The following is a 16,068-nucleotide window of genomic DNA, read 5'->3' as shown; positions in this document are numbered from 1 at the left end:
TTATACACATTGTAAATAATTTCTCGAATCATTCACAAACGTCGTTCCGGTTCGGGTTTTCAACTGCCATGCCCTAGTCCACCGTAATGTTATATTTTATATAGACACCTCTCCGTATCCGTTTGTTTGTTTGTCAACGAACGCGTAAATAAATTATAGGACATTATAATATAATATACCTACATATACTTGCAAGTCGCAATACACTATTTTTTACCCAACCGGACGATTTGACTGTGATTTTAATTGCTTTTGAAGGGCATGGTTATATCGCATTATATGAAATACGAGCGTAAATTTACTGCAGGTAGTATTTGTTTGAATGGCGTTACAAATAAAAACAAAAACAAAAAAAAACTCTGCAACGACAGTTATTTTATAACATATACCTAATGTAAACGTTTGATGTTCAATGTATCTGTATACACATCATATATTATATATATGTAGGATTGTAGGACCAATTTAACAAATTACAAATTACGTAATGAGTTTTCGTGTCGATCGAATAATTAAGCTGTTGCCGTAGGTGTATTATATTTGTACGCTATACGGGTCGGAATTAACGGTAATGCGATACACACAGAGCGAATTAAACATACGAACAAAAACAGCCGATCAAGAAATTACCAATCTTATAAATTATATTATGCGCTTGAATTAAACGACCAAACGGAATATTTATTTACGAACTTTTGTAAATGATAACATTTTATTTAACACCATACGGATTATTAAAAAAAAATTTTTTTTTGTTATTCGATAAAACTTTATTTACAATCCGTTTCATAAAATAACATACCTATTATAATAAACGTGACACAATATAATATAATATAATAATGTTACCTATGACTTGTATAGCATACATTTGACGAGTGTTGTGTTAGTGGGAAAACTATTTTCGCATCATTGCAAACCCTAAAAATATATACAACATCATCCTAATATTATATGAAAAATTATTTTAAGTTGGTTCTCATTAAAAAAAAAATATCATCGCCAAAGGCCGCTCTCTTTGAGTATTACAAAAATATCTAAAAAATTCAAAAATAATATGTTGTTAAATATTTTAAGGTATGATATTATTTAAGAATTCCAAAAATTGAAATTTGAATAAATTCATTATTTAGATTGAGCATGACTGCGGCGGCGAATCTCCCCGTTTGTAACAACAAATATATACGTATATGAACTCGGAAGTCAGAATTGAAACTCAGTCGACGCCTACACGATTCGTGCGCACGAGTGCTGCTGCAGCTATTACACATTCGCGCGAGTACCGTCCCGTTCACCATCGCCGCCGCATTATTATCATCGCGACCGAATGTTTACGAAAGGGTTTTGGCGGAAACTCCGCGCTAAGAGGATTTAGACTTCGGGTCGACGACATCCTTTATGCAAACGACATGTATAATACATATATATTATAATACACTCTGCCATCACGGCGGTAGTCCGCGAACGTAAGCCGATGTTTTCCTCCGCCGACGACGACGTCTGTGAGCGTAATACGCTTCATCTGTGTGCGTCGCGTTCTCTTTGAAAAATAAAAAACTTAAAAAGTAAATAAAAAAACGGGACGGAGGGTTCTCCAAGGTCCCGGCCAATCGCGGGTGGGCACTCGCGCGGGAACCCTTTCACGTCACGGGCGTGTGTCTTAAAGCGAATTTTCACATGTTTATACTGCAACAACATAATACGAATACGTTTATACTATTTCCACGCATTTTTATCACATACTTTTCCCTTTTCTTCTGTAGAAGAATTTCCTCTCCACCCACACCGTCACCATCGCTCGCGCATATTATTATAAAATATTATAGATAGATATATGTTGACGTATGGTGCTGCAGTTGTATATTATTCAATTCCTTGTATGCCCGGGTGTTTACACAGCTCTGCGAAGAAGGAATATTATGTTTCTTTTGGCTCCATCGTCGTTAACATTTACATATATTATGTGTGTGTGTGTGTGTGTGTGTGTGTGTGTGTGTGTGTGTGTGTGTGTGTGTGTGTGTGTGTGTGTGTGTGTGTGTGTGTGTGTGTGTGTGTGTGTGTGTGTGTGTGTGTGTGTGTGTGTGTGTGTGTGTGTGTGTGTGTGTGTGTGTGTGTGTGTGTGTGTGTGTGTGTGTGTGTGTGTGTGTGTGTGTGTGTGTGTGTGTGTGTGTGTGTGTGTGTGTGTGTGTGTGTGTGTGTGTGTGTGTGTGTGTGTGTGTGTGTGTGTGTGTGTGTGTGTGTGTGTGTGTGTGTGTGTGTGTGTGTGTGTGTGTGTGTGTGTGTGTGTGTGTGTGTGTGTGTGTGTGTGTGTGTGTGTGTGTAGGTACTATGTTTGAAGATAGTTTTATTCTAAAGCGATTCAAAAACGAACGACATCGTTTTTGTTAGCGTGCAAATTCGCAAAAGCAGTGTTGTTTTATATACCTACGCGATTCAGCTGAAAAGCTTACCGTGGTGGCAGTTGTGGCGCATATAATAAAAATAGTATATTTTTCGACATATCACTATTTTTCTCTTAACTACCTGAATCGTGGGATTGCGTAAACCTACCTATAATTTTGTGTTTAGTGTTGAATAGTATTTCCATCGAACACGACTGTTAATCGATGAAAACGTCGAACAAAAACATCGACTTATTTACATTTCATCAAAACACCGCGAATTATAGTTAAGTATACTTTCAAACGGATTATCTACTGTATGACATATTATGTATTACATACATATATTATATTTATTGATTGTTTGAAAACAGATTAAAATATTTCGTTGTAATATTATTATTCTAAGATTTGATTTAAACGCAAAAAAACTAATACACTTACAAAGATCATATCAACCAACAAATAGTACGTAGAAATAATTTTTTTTTTTTATCAAACGTTTTTATTTTCAGCGTTGTCCTAAATATTTAAATTGAACGTTACATATTATACAAATCTTCAAATGGATAATGACAATAATTAATAACACATATTATGACATTATTATTATTATGATGAAAGTAATAACAATAATCTAACTCAGAGGTAACAATTCATTTTCAAGCTACTATTTTAGATTCTGAGCGGAGCAAGGAATGTATTGATTTTACCATGATGTGTGTGTGTTTTTTTTTATGTCTAATAGTGTCTATCATCACGTTTTGGCACAATAAAAGTGCTTCGATTCAAAAAGTGAATATAGTTGGTACTTTGGGGAGTCAAAAGTAAAAAATTCTCAATGTTTTTCTAAATAATCAGGAAAAACAAGATAAAAATTAAGGGGAAAACGGGAAATTTTACGCACGATCAGTTTTCGACAAAATCGATTTTTGTTTTTGATGTAACATTAAAACAAATAACCATAAATATATGAAATTTTCACCAAATATTTATATAAATGTATTCTATCCACCATGCAATTTTAAAAAATGTTGACTTAAGTTAAACTATATATAGGCATATGCAATTTTCGATCATTATTAGATTTTATTTCTATAAATATCGATAAAAATGTATTTGTTGGGTAGAAAAGCTTGAAATTTTAATTAATGACAACTAATACATTTTTTAAATAGCAGTTGAATAATATTATTAAAAATACATATGCATAATTTTTTTTTATAAGTATTTAAAGTTCAAATTTTGACTACATACGTAAAAATCACGGAAATTTGCAAATTATTTTATGCTAGAAATTTATAAAAAATGTTCTTTTTATATCTAATACTTGAAAATTTTTAATAATCTATAATAGGTATATCCTAGACAGATAAACCATCTCCGGTCAGAATCGTTTTTTATATGCAATGGTGTAATACCATTGGATTCAAGTTTAATTCCATCCATTACAGTAACTCACTTGTAATCTACTGTACAGCAGAGCGACATCCATGACTTGCTCGATTTTTTTGATTTGTTTACATTGTATACATAGTTTGTTACCTGTAATCGATATAGATCCTTTAGAAGCTTAATATCATGAACTCCGGAGTTAAAATTTTTGAATTTGTTTCAATCAATTCTGCAAACAGTATACTGCAGTGTAATGCACTGTGAGAGATATCTTCAGTCATGTCAGTTGGTATTTATTTTGTAATGTTTTTATATGAGTGGTGTAATGGGCATTGGGGATCGAGACCTATAATTATTATATATTAGGTATAGGTACAATGCGGAATTAATTAAAGTTAGTCGCATTATTCAAATTATTGCGTTCATTGAAGATATATCGTTGGTAAAACAACATTATGTATATGTGATAATCGTTTCAATAGCGACCTATATAAATTATATTACAATAAAGGTCATATGTATTTTAGTACAAACGTTGTCGACACATAATAATTATTTTGGTCGTTAGGGTTGTACATACACACACACATACGCATAGTTGCAGCCCCCCGTTTAACGTGTTTACCTTTGATAAATAAAACAAACATTTTATCCGATTTCCCATTGCGTGGTTAAATAATATTTTCTTGAGTCCGGGTTGAGCCATATGTGATGTAGATAAAATAGTGTCACCTTTATGTATTATAAAAAAAAAAAAAACAAAAAAAAACGAGCTGTTGGAAACTCGAACGCGCGACTGCAGGAGAGTGCATTATGTTTTTCACCCTCTACCTGCTTCTTCTCTTATGGTTTCTAGAGAGGGTTTATTTCGGGACGCGTGCGATCCGGCGTCTTAATTATAACTCGAAAGTATCTAATAAAATATAGCACAATATAATTAACGGACAACGAAGACATCGGCGTTGTCGGTTGGTCTGTAAAGGCGGCGGGAAAAAGGCCGTGTAATTGGAATCGTAAACATGTCGGCGCACACCAAACGTTTCGTGTCGGAACAAATGTTACCCAGGCTGCCGGTGCGGTGTATATACGTCGTGTGCGGTATATGGTATAATATATATTATACAGAGTGCGCACGCGTGTACGAGACTGAAACGGAGTGAGTAAGAGAAATAGAGACCGCAAAATGTGTAGCAAAACGCAGCTCGGCACAATACCACCACATCTTAGACATTTGTGTGTGTGTAGGTATATGTACGCAGTATACGTATAATAATAATTATATTGTACACGTGACGTGTGCTTACGAATCAGCTTGTAGTGAAAATTAACAATTACAAATCCCTTGCCTTCCAACCATCACGCATTCACGGCCTTTTATAGTCATCGTAAGTATAAAATATAGATAAAGGCTGTGCGAGTGGTAGTATACTAGTTCGGTTCATACTAGTTGCCTCCCAAAATATACGAGTTCCTATCTTTATTCTAAATAAAAAAAGCTAATATACTGGGTAGAGTATAGGTATGTATTTTTCACAAAAAAACAGAAAAAGAAATTTCTAATTTTGTTCTCATTTAAAAAACAATGTTGGTCATTTGCGCTTCTTTTTAGGGTTGTAGTTTTTTTTCCAAAATGACTAGATAGAATGATATAATTTAATTGGTGCAATCTCGTACCTACAAAAATTGTAATCTGTTCCATTTTTCACCCTATCAAAATTGTAATTTGTGTCATTTTAAAAAAGCTTATAGTATTTTAAAGCCTTTTTAAAAAAAAAAACTTATTAATTGTATTTTAAATTATTTTTTAATCATGTTAATTTTAATAGATATATTAATATGTAAACAATACTACTAAAATATTTATAAAATTTAATTAAAAATAAAATAATTATAAATGTAAGCTAATAGTAGGTTTGTAGGTAAAGGCAATTTATAATGAAAATTTAAGCGAGTAATTAAAATTACTTTCAGCTAATTAAAATATTAAAATAAAATTATGTGACGAAGATACTCTCATAAAAGAACAGACATTTCATAAGAGCTAAAACGGACTAGATACCGTGAAACAATCTACTAAAGAGTAAATACAAAATAATTAGGAGATAGTGGACATTTCCAACAACACAAGACATGCTTGGGGGTTTTTCGTCAAAGCCTCATCGAAAGCATCTGAAAACGGGCAATTGAACTTTTTTGAGCAGGGAAAAATGGAAAAATCCTCATTGTACGCAGCAAGCTTTATCAGAAACCAATACAACCCAGAAAACAACCACATAGTAGATCTCACAATGTACTCTAAAGAATATAGATTAGAACTAAATTCACTAATCAAAGTCCAATCATACGAATATACGATTTATCATCGTGGAACACCAACTTTGACATAAATTTCGAGAAAACAAAATTCAAAAAAAAAAGAACTCACCTTTCCAATAATGTATAATAATCAATAAAATTAAATACCATAGAAACACAATAACGGCGAGCTATTTTACACAAACGTTTCCAAATCAGAAAAAAGAGTAGAAAAAGCGAGCATAAGACAAAACCTCACTTCTATTTTGAATTTCCTGTACTTTATTCAATCTACATGGCAGAAGCAATAGCAATTCTTAAATCAGTTGAAAGAATAATCGATCAAGGGAACATTCATAAAAATTAAAAACAATATTATTATCTCATTATAGGTACTGAGTACACATCAAATTCTAAAACAACAAACCAATCAAGAAACAGATGAATAAACATATCTCTAATATGGACAAAAAATAAATAAAACATAACTAATACCCATTACCTCCAATATTAATAAAGCACAATAAAATAAAATACGTACTAATTAGGAATATTATCTACAAGTTGTAATTAACCGTATACAGGGTGTCCCACAGATATCTTACATTCTGACAAATTAAATAACTTTTGTTCTAATCAATATTTAAAAAAAAATTCTTTTAAATATAATTCATAGACACTTGCGCTACATTTTTAGAATACATTTTTTATTTTTTATTTTTTAATACTGAAAATAAAAAACCTCAAAATTGATAAAAATGTTTTCGAAATATTCAATATAGCCAATTTATAAATCTGATTTTTAGAAAAATTTATATGGTAAAAACACTTATTTAAGTCAAATGGCTGATTTCCTACAATTTTTTTAAATATCAATATTTTCGTTAAATAAATTACGATCTAGTTTATGTTAGAGACCTTGTATTGTAATTTAAAATAATAATAAAGTTTTTTAAAAATATTTTATAAGAACATTTTTAAATAAGTGCATGTTGAAATCTAATTATTTTTTTTATTGTATTTATTTTAATAATATATAATGTATAAACTATAAATTACTATAATATTTACCTAACGAAAATATTGATATTTAAAAAATTGTAAAAAATCAACCTTTTGACTAAAATAAGTGTTTTTAGCATATACATTTTTCTGAAAATCAAATTAACAAATTGACTATATTGAATATTTCGAAAATAAATTTTATAAATTTTTAAGTTTTTTATTTTCAGTATTAAAAAATAAAAAATGTATTCTAAAAATATAGCGCAAGTGTTTATGGATTAAATTTAAAAGAAATTTTTTAAAAATATTGATTAGAACAAAAGTTATTTCATTTGTCAGATTGTCAAATCTCTGTGGGACACCTGTATAATTGTGCATGTTATTAATATTTCATTGATATTTATTCACGTATTTTATGTGCTAGCTAACGAATGTAAGCTCGGTAAAGTTAACATGTTAAATCCATAATTTTAAATTTAAACGTGGCGTAGATTACCAAAATCAACACTTAGATGTAGTGAAAATTACAAGTTGTTTTTTTTTTTTATATTTTGGCACAGATTATGTACTCACATAATACATAAAGGAATACCGTCAACAGTTGTATGTCACTGTATCTAACTTTTCTAATACAAAATACAATTTTATAATCTTATGTGCAATTTTTTATTGAACATATCAGTTTGCTATAAATAATTCATTATTATAGATGCTTTGTAAACGTCGTAGATAAAATTATTTCCAAATTTCGTACCACCATAATAATTTCGATGCTCCTAAATATTTTATGATCATAATATTGATGTATTGTACATTATTTAAATGTACACGTAAATTATAATAAAGATTAATCGCGATTTTGAAAAAAATACGTGTAATTTATGCAGTACTTACCCACATAAAAATAAAAGTTTCTAATTTACTTCGAAATTTAATTGTTTTAGGCCGAGAACAGAACATCAATAATATTTGTTTATGTGTGTAATATTAATAATGAAAATAATAATAAAAAAAAAAAAAAAACAGGAATTTATATTTTTTAGTCAGCTCGTGTAGCACAACGGGTATAGTGTGAAAAAATATTTGTCGTTTTAACGAGTTTGTGATGAAATAAAATTAAATGTCAAGCCATTATTTTTCGAATCTTATTTTGACCTTAATCGATGTTTTTACATTTTTATTTTTCTCTCTACCAAGAGAGAGATTCTTTGGAACTTCGGCGAGTTTTGTTATAGTATAATAATAATAAAATAATGATAATAATTCTTTATAAAACCATTATAATTATATTCGCTCGCGAAAAAATAACCATATTATGAGCGCGTTCCAATTCGAGACAACCGACTATATACCAGACTATAAGCGCTGTATAATTTAAATAATTTAAATAAGTTCTCATTAAAGAGATTTGTTGAGTTTGCCGACATCCGCCAATTAATTGTAAAGAAAAAAAATGAAAAAAATACGCGTATTTTTCATCCTATATAAGTGAACCTTCTTCTATTATACATATATAGGGCGCGGTGGCAATTGGTTTTCTCGGTCCGTTGTTTCGGAATTGTATTTTTCACTCCCGTTCGGTGCTCGTCAAATCTATTTAAATGCAAATAAAACGCGCCTCATCCGTTCGTTGTATATTGACTTGTTAGAACGCTAATTCGATTGGAGCAGTGAAAATTCTTATAACCGATTCGGCCCTTACATTGTTATATTAAATTATTAACTATCACCGGCAAGAGCTTCTCTTTGGTTTTTTTCTTGCGTACGAAACTGCATTTCCTGTTCCCTAACACAGAGTGTACGTAATTTGCATAATATACTGTACCTTATGGGGTGGCAGTGCAATAGCCAGGGACATTTTTTTGGATGGTAATACACCCCTTCAATTACAGTATTTGTGTAAAAAATATAAGTATAGATTCATCAAATATCTGAAAAATATGATTTCATCAAAAAACTGTTATTTTTAATATTAAATAATGGTAAAAATAAGCTCCATGTCCCTGGCCCCCCCACCACGGAATTTCGAAAAAAAAATAACTCCATTCGTTTGTGCTTCGTTTGTGCTGGTTTGTGCTTTTAATCCCGTCGTTTGTGCTCAACCCCTTCCAAAGTTATTCAACTTTCAATGTGGGGGGGCTGGGGACATGCTCAGCCCCCCCACCTTGGAATTTTTAAACCAAAATTTGCCATCCGTTTGTGCTTCGTTTGTGCTGGTTTGTGCTTTTAATCCCGTCGTTTGTGCTCAACCCCTTCCAAAGTTATTCAACTTTCAATGTGGGGGGGCTGGGGACATGCTCAGCCCCCCCACCTTGGAATTTTTAAACCAAAATTTGCCATCCGTTTGTGCTTCGTTTGTGCTGGTTTGTGCTTTTAATCCCATCGTTTGTGCTCAACCCCTTCCAAAGTTATTCAACTTTCAATGTGGGGGGGCCGGGGACATGCTCAGCCCCCCACCACGGAATTTTTAAACCAAAATTTGCCATCCGTTTGTGCTTCGTTTGTGCTTTTAATCCCGTCGTTTGTGCTCAACCCCTTCCAAAGTTATTCAACTTTCAATGTGGGGGGCTAAAATGTACTCCCAGCTACTCCCTTTTGTAATAAAAAATATATCTGATGGTAACTGTCCCTATAATTATTTTTACCTTTATGGTTTATACTCTCTATAGTTGTAAAACATTATTTTGCCAGAAAAACCATACCCTTGTGGATTAGAAATTATTTTTATATTATTCACTTTGCGGGATTTTCGTAAATAAAAAAAAAATACTTACGATGCAATTGTTATAAAAGTGTTACTTTAAATCCATTGTATGTATTTTGGAAATCCAAACCCATGATTTTCGAACGTTAAAAAATTATTTTTGACGTCATCAATGGAAATTACGTGACTTATATTATATTACATTAAATTACCTCAAGGAGTGACGAGGACAACAAGTTTTACTTATATGTTCTATATTATAATTATGATCATATAAGTAAGTCTAATCAATAGATTCATAGGTAATATTGCCAGATATTTTATTATTATAAACACAATAACTCCTAACAGATAACACCCAAGAAACACCTGCAAAATACGTGAGCCAACCACTTCCAAGAGACCCGACAATTTAAAACTAATTTTGTTTATTAAGAATTTAAGCATATCGTTTGTATAATTACCACAAGTATAGTGTATTATATTGTCTTATGTATAGTTGAATGATTTTTGAATAATCAAAATGATTCTCAGTAGGTACCTATACAGTATAATTATTGTACAGTATCTACAGTAAGTATTCCATAGGTACTATATCTACATTTCAATTTCAATGATATTATTTTTTAATATAGTTTTGTTACGATTGTTACATGTCATCGGAAACCGATAACAGTTAATTAAGGCTTTGACCGTGCGGGTACAATTATAAAGCAATACAATACCACACTCTTTATCTTTTTACCTGCAAAAAACATAATAAGATTGTACCCTAATATATTTTGAGCATTATATAGAATTATGGACCATCTAAAGGTTAAAAAGTGATGGCGGTATTCGTTTGCTGCATCGTCTTGATATGATAATATGTGGCTAGGCTTTGACAGTTATTGTTAAACCTACAATATTAGAGAATCAATTCTAAGTAAAAAAAAAAAACATTGTTTTTAATATAAAGGATATATGAAATATGAATTTCAGTAATTTAAATATATATTAAGCAAATTTATATTATTATTTTCATTCCAGTGTGCGACTTCGTTGTGGATGGTTCGACACATCGACACATAATAAATTCGTTTTTTATTTTCATACACTTGTGTAATTTAACTGTACTAGCTGTGTATTCGTGAATGGTTTTTAGTTTTTAAGTGTATTTCAACGGCATTTTATTCGAAGTGGATCTACACTAACGGGTGAGTAAATCAAAGTATTATAAAATGTAATATACTTCATAGTAGGTGGTATGCAACCTACTATACCTATTCAAAAATTATGAATAATTATTTTAGATGAATTTATACCAACAAATTTTAAGCAAGATTCATTTTATACATAAAACTATAAATACGAATATTGAAGTCAAATTGGCATTCGATTGCTATACTTGATGGGGGATTGTGTGTATAATTAAGAGACATGCGCTAAATTTTATAAAAATAATAAATTAGTTTTATAACAAATTATAAATTGTGGCAATGTATTTTTAATATTTTTCAACTTTTATTGTAATGATTAAAGCGCGGATTTATATGCATTTGCATATTTATTTTGGTTGATTGCATGATATGCTAAGTGAGCATACAATAATAATTTGTTTCATAGCATAACAATTTAAAAATGAAACTTTTTAAGAGCATATTTTTGCATATTTCGATGTTTTTTTTTTGTTTTTGAAATATATAGGTACTACCTAATGTAATATAAAAAAATAATATTATATTTTTATAATTTCAAAATAAATTGATAGGTAACTTGTATAAATATAAATACGCATACCAACATTAAAAAAAAAATCATTCACCATTAACATTATTTCAGAAAAAATGAAGAAAAGTATTTTTAGAAAGGTTTCATAATTTTAAATATGTTGTTTTAGTTAAATGTTCAAAAATATATTTTTTGCTAATTTTGTATGCATATTTTCAAGGCTGGGCAAGTTAATGATTTTTTTTAACTCAGTTAAGTTAAGTTAAACATTTTTTGTTTAATTAAATTAAAAGTTAAGTTAATTCATTTTTGTTAACTTAACTTCAATTAATAAGTTAAGTTAATAATAATAATAATAAAATCATTGAAAACGTTTTAAAATAAGTGAAAATCACTTGTATAGTAGGTAATATATCTTATATTATAAATTTATAATATATAATATTGTCATACGGCCTACGGGTGATTAAATGTCACATTGTTACCATGTTATCTCCAAATTATTAATATATATTAATCAACCAAAACATAATATGTTATTACATTTATTATAATAAATAATTTTATTATTATTATATAATATAACTAGCTGAATTTAAAAATATTAATTTACTAAAAATTCAAAATATGTTTTTTAATTAAACCATATTTTCATATCAACTTAATTTTTTTTTTATTCAATTAAATAAAAAATCAAAAAAATCTTATCCGAATAAATAAGCCAAGTTGAATACAAAAACCCATTTTAAATTAATAAATCTATAATAAAAATCTAAATTGAAATAATACATTTTTTAAAAAGCCATATTAAATATTAAAAAAACTGTTTTGAATAACGAATCTAAAGAAAACATAAAAAAAGTTAAATTGAACTCAAAAAAACTATGGGCTGATGTGAGATTTTATTATTTTTTAGGTTGTCAGATTCTTGTTAAAATGCCTAGAAAATCAAAAATTAACCCTGTAGAATTATTCAATGTTATACAAAACTATGATGTTTTTCATGAAGATTCTAACCATTTAAAGGGCCCTGCTCAAGAATGTTGGTCTCTAATACAAAAAGATCTAAATCATGTAATTGATGCAAAATATATTTATACAATTGTTTTGCAAAACAGATATGGTATAAAGGACAAAATAACTACAATTAAAAATCAAAATCTATCATCTAAAGTATCTGATGATATCGAAAAAAAAAATTACAGTTGAAGAATCTTCTGATGAAAGTCAAAATAACTCATCTGCAACATTAGAACAAATATTTGAAGTTTTAAATTTCAATATTACTCTTTTGCCCGAAGAGTGGAAATCTATATATAATCAAAATCCAAACAATTTGAAACGTTCAGATTCAAAAAATAGTACGCGTATGTATTATACATTAGTGCCATATAAATGGACACCTATTGTAAATGAACACTTTTTTGAGCAAACCAAACTAGCGTGTTGTATAAAATACAAACGTGCAAATATATATCCTGGAGGCGAATTTTTTTTAAAAATTGACGGAATTTGTAAATTTTGTAATAGCATTTTTAATGGAAACCTAATAAATCAACCTGAAGAGGGGCGTAGGGTTATTATTCGGTGCACAATGGAAGGTCCTTACATACAATGCACAACAAGAAATAAAAGACGAATAATTGGAGAAAAGAAAGAATATTTTTTGAACAAGATGTTAAAGCAAAATATGTCAGCTGCTTATGTTCAAAGATCAGAAGCAAGAGAAACCATGGAATATGGCGATCCAGAACCTAGTCATTTACCATCATTAAATGCGTTACGTGTCATGAAGTACAAAGAAAATAAAAAAAATCATTTAAACGAAGACCCAATATTAGCCATATTGTTAATGAAAGGCATGTCTCCTTATAATAATATTATTCGAGATATTGGCTATGATAGATTTTTCGTACATTATTGGGCTGCTCAAGAAGTTAACTCATACAGAAATTACTGTAAAAATAACAAAATACCAACAATCAGTATTGATGCAACGGGAGGTATAGTTAAAAGCATTAATTTAATGTCTGGTCGACAAACAGGTAATTTATTTCTATACCAAATTGCTGTCATGGATTATAATAAAAAATCTCAGTTTGCAGTAGCACACATGGTTTCTGAACGTCATGATAATAATAGTATTTCGCATTGGCTTACTGAATGGGTAAGAAGTGGATTAACTACTCCGAAAGTTGTTGTTTTGGATCAATCATTAGCTTTGATGATAGCAGCAGTAAGAACATTCACTCAATATTCTAGTCTTGGTAAATATATTAACGTGTGCTCATCTCTGATATTGAATGAACCTGGAACTGAGGTACCATTATGTATGGTTAGAAATGATTTTAACCATATTATGCACTTAATAAGTACTTGGCCTGAAATTAAATCAAGTACTTTTAGAGTAAAAAATTTTTATTTAAGATCTATTGGTTTGATAATTGTAAGTACTAACTTTATTGATGTCAAACACTTATTAAAAATGATCTTTACCGTTGCGCTACATGAAACTGAAGGAAATAATATTAATAGTCAGCATACACAATGTGAAATCGCAAAAATTTATTTGAAACATCGAATTGCAACCCATACAGATTATTATGACCAGACAATTACAGACATTGACAACATGAAGGACAATACAAATTTACAAGAAGAGCCTGTTACAATTAATGATATTGATAATACTATTTTCAATGAAATTAACTGCATTTATGACCTCTGTATTGAAAGTTCAAATGATGAATCTAACAAAACAGGAGATCGTGATAACATACAGTTTTCTCCAAAAATCGCAAAACGCTTATTAGATTTTTGTAAGTTGATACCATGTTGGTCAGCTTTGATGGTTCCAATTTTCAAGTATGGACATTTTACGGAATCAAGTTGTACGTCGGAAAGTTTGTTTAAAGATTTAAAAACTGTTATATTTAAACACAAGGCATTACCACTTAGAATTGACGAATTCTTAAAAATACACATAAATTGTACACTTGGCTCAATGAATATGTTAGCAGATACTACTAAATATGACAAACAAACAACAATACAGAAAGAGGAATCAAGTGATGAAGAAACAAACAGTATCAAGAGATCGTCAATAATTAAAATTTCTAATGACACAAACGAATATCAGCCAATATTTGAATTTGAAGTTCAAAATGAAGCCTTTAATAAAGAAGCAATATTATCAAACTATTCACCGACAGAAAAAAAAAACTTAATAGACAAATCGTATGATGATCCTACCGCACTCGAGAATTGGAAAGGATTGGGGTATCAAGTAGGTAAGAAAAAAAGAAAAGGGACTTACCTAGACAAGGATCCTACTATATTATGCTATAACGACACCAGCCGTACTAAATGTAAAGTAATTGGGCTACTGAAAAATGGAAGTATTTCAGATCTAAAAAGTATTAAAGTTGATGACAAATTATATTGCGTAACAAATACTTGCGCATTTGATAGCATAGTCCAGATATTGTTTAGCTCATATGTTGATAGTGACGTATATGCTGAATGGCTTAATACCAATAGTTCAGATATACTTTTTAAATTGGTTATTAATGCAATTAGAGATGGCATAACTTCACAAACATATAAAAAACGAGCATATATTTTAAAGCCTATTATTTCAGAATATAAACAACTCAATGAAACACCAGATGGCTTAATTATATTAAATTCTGCATGCACAGCCAATTACATGTTCCAGCAATTATTTGAAAAATATCCATCATATACAGAAGTCAAAGAATGTTCAACTTGTAGTTATTACCAAAAAAAATTGTATATAACCATTACAGCAAATTTGCCGACAGAAAGTATTGATTTTATGCAAGATGTTTTGAAAAGTACATTTGAAGAAAACAGAAAGTGTATTCAGTGTGCTTCTTCTATAAAACCAAAATATACTTCTGGTAGCCATTTGCTTATTGAACCAGTTACTAGTAAAGTTCAATATGGACAAAACAAAACACAATTTGATTTACCGGTTGTTTTAAATGATATTCCTACTAAAATCAGTATGTTTGATAATCAGTTCACTCTTAGAGGTCTTATCAATTTCATACAACCACCTATATGCAACACTCGTTACATACCCGAAAAAACTTTTTTAGATAATATTTAAAAATAAAATATATTTTATATACGACTCCACTGTTATTCACACAAATCAGTTACAAAAATTAGTTTAAGAAATATCTTTATTCTTTATATCTATTATTTTGGTTACACGTAATTTCCATTGATGACATCAAAAATAATTTTTTAACGTTCGAAAATCATGGGTTTGGATTTCCAAAATACATACAATGGATTTAAAGTAACACTTTTATAACAATTGCATCGTAAGTATTTTTTTTTTATTTACGAAAATCCCGCAAAGTGAATAATATAAAAATAATTTCTAATCCACAAGGGTATGGTTTTTCTGGCAAAATAATGTTTTACAACTATAGAGAGTATAAACCATAAAGGTAAAAATAATTATAGGGACAGTTACCATCAGATATATTTTTTATTACAAAAGGGAGTAGCTGGGAGTACATTTTAGCCCCCCACATTGAAAGT

Source organism: Diuraphis noxia, unplaced genomic scaffold (assembly GCF_037042655.1).
Source record: "Diuraphis noxia isolate RWA-SAM2 unplaced genomic scaffold, SU_Dnox_SAM2 contig0002, whole genome shotgun sequence".
Taxonomy (NCBI): Eukaryota; Metazoa; Arthropoda; class Insecta; order Hemiptera; family Aphididae; genus Diuraphis; species Diuraphis noxia.
This window is presented reverse-complemented; position numbering follows the sequence as displayed.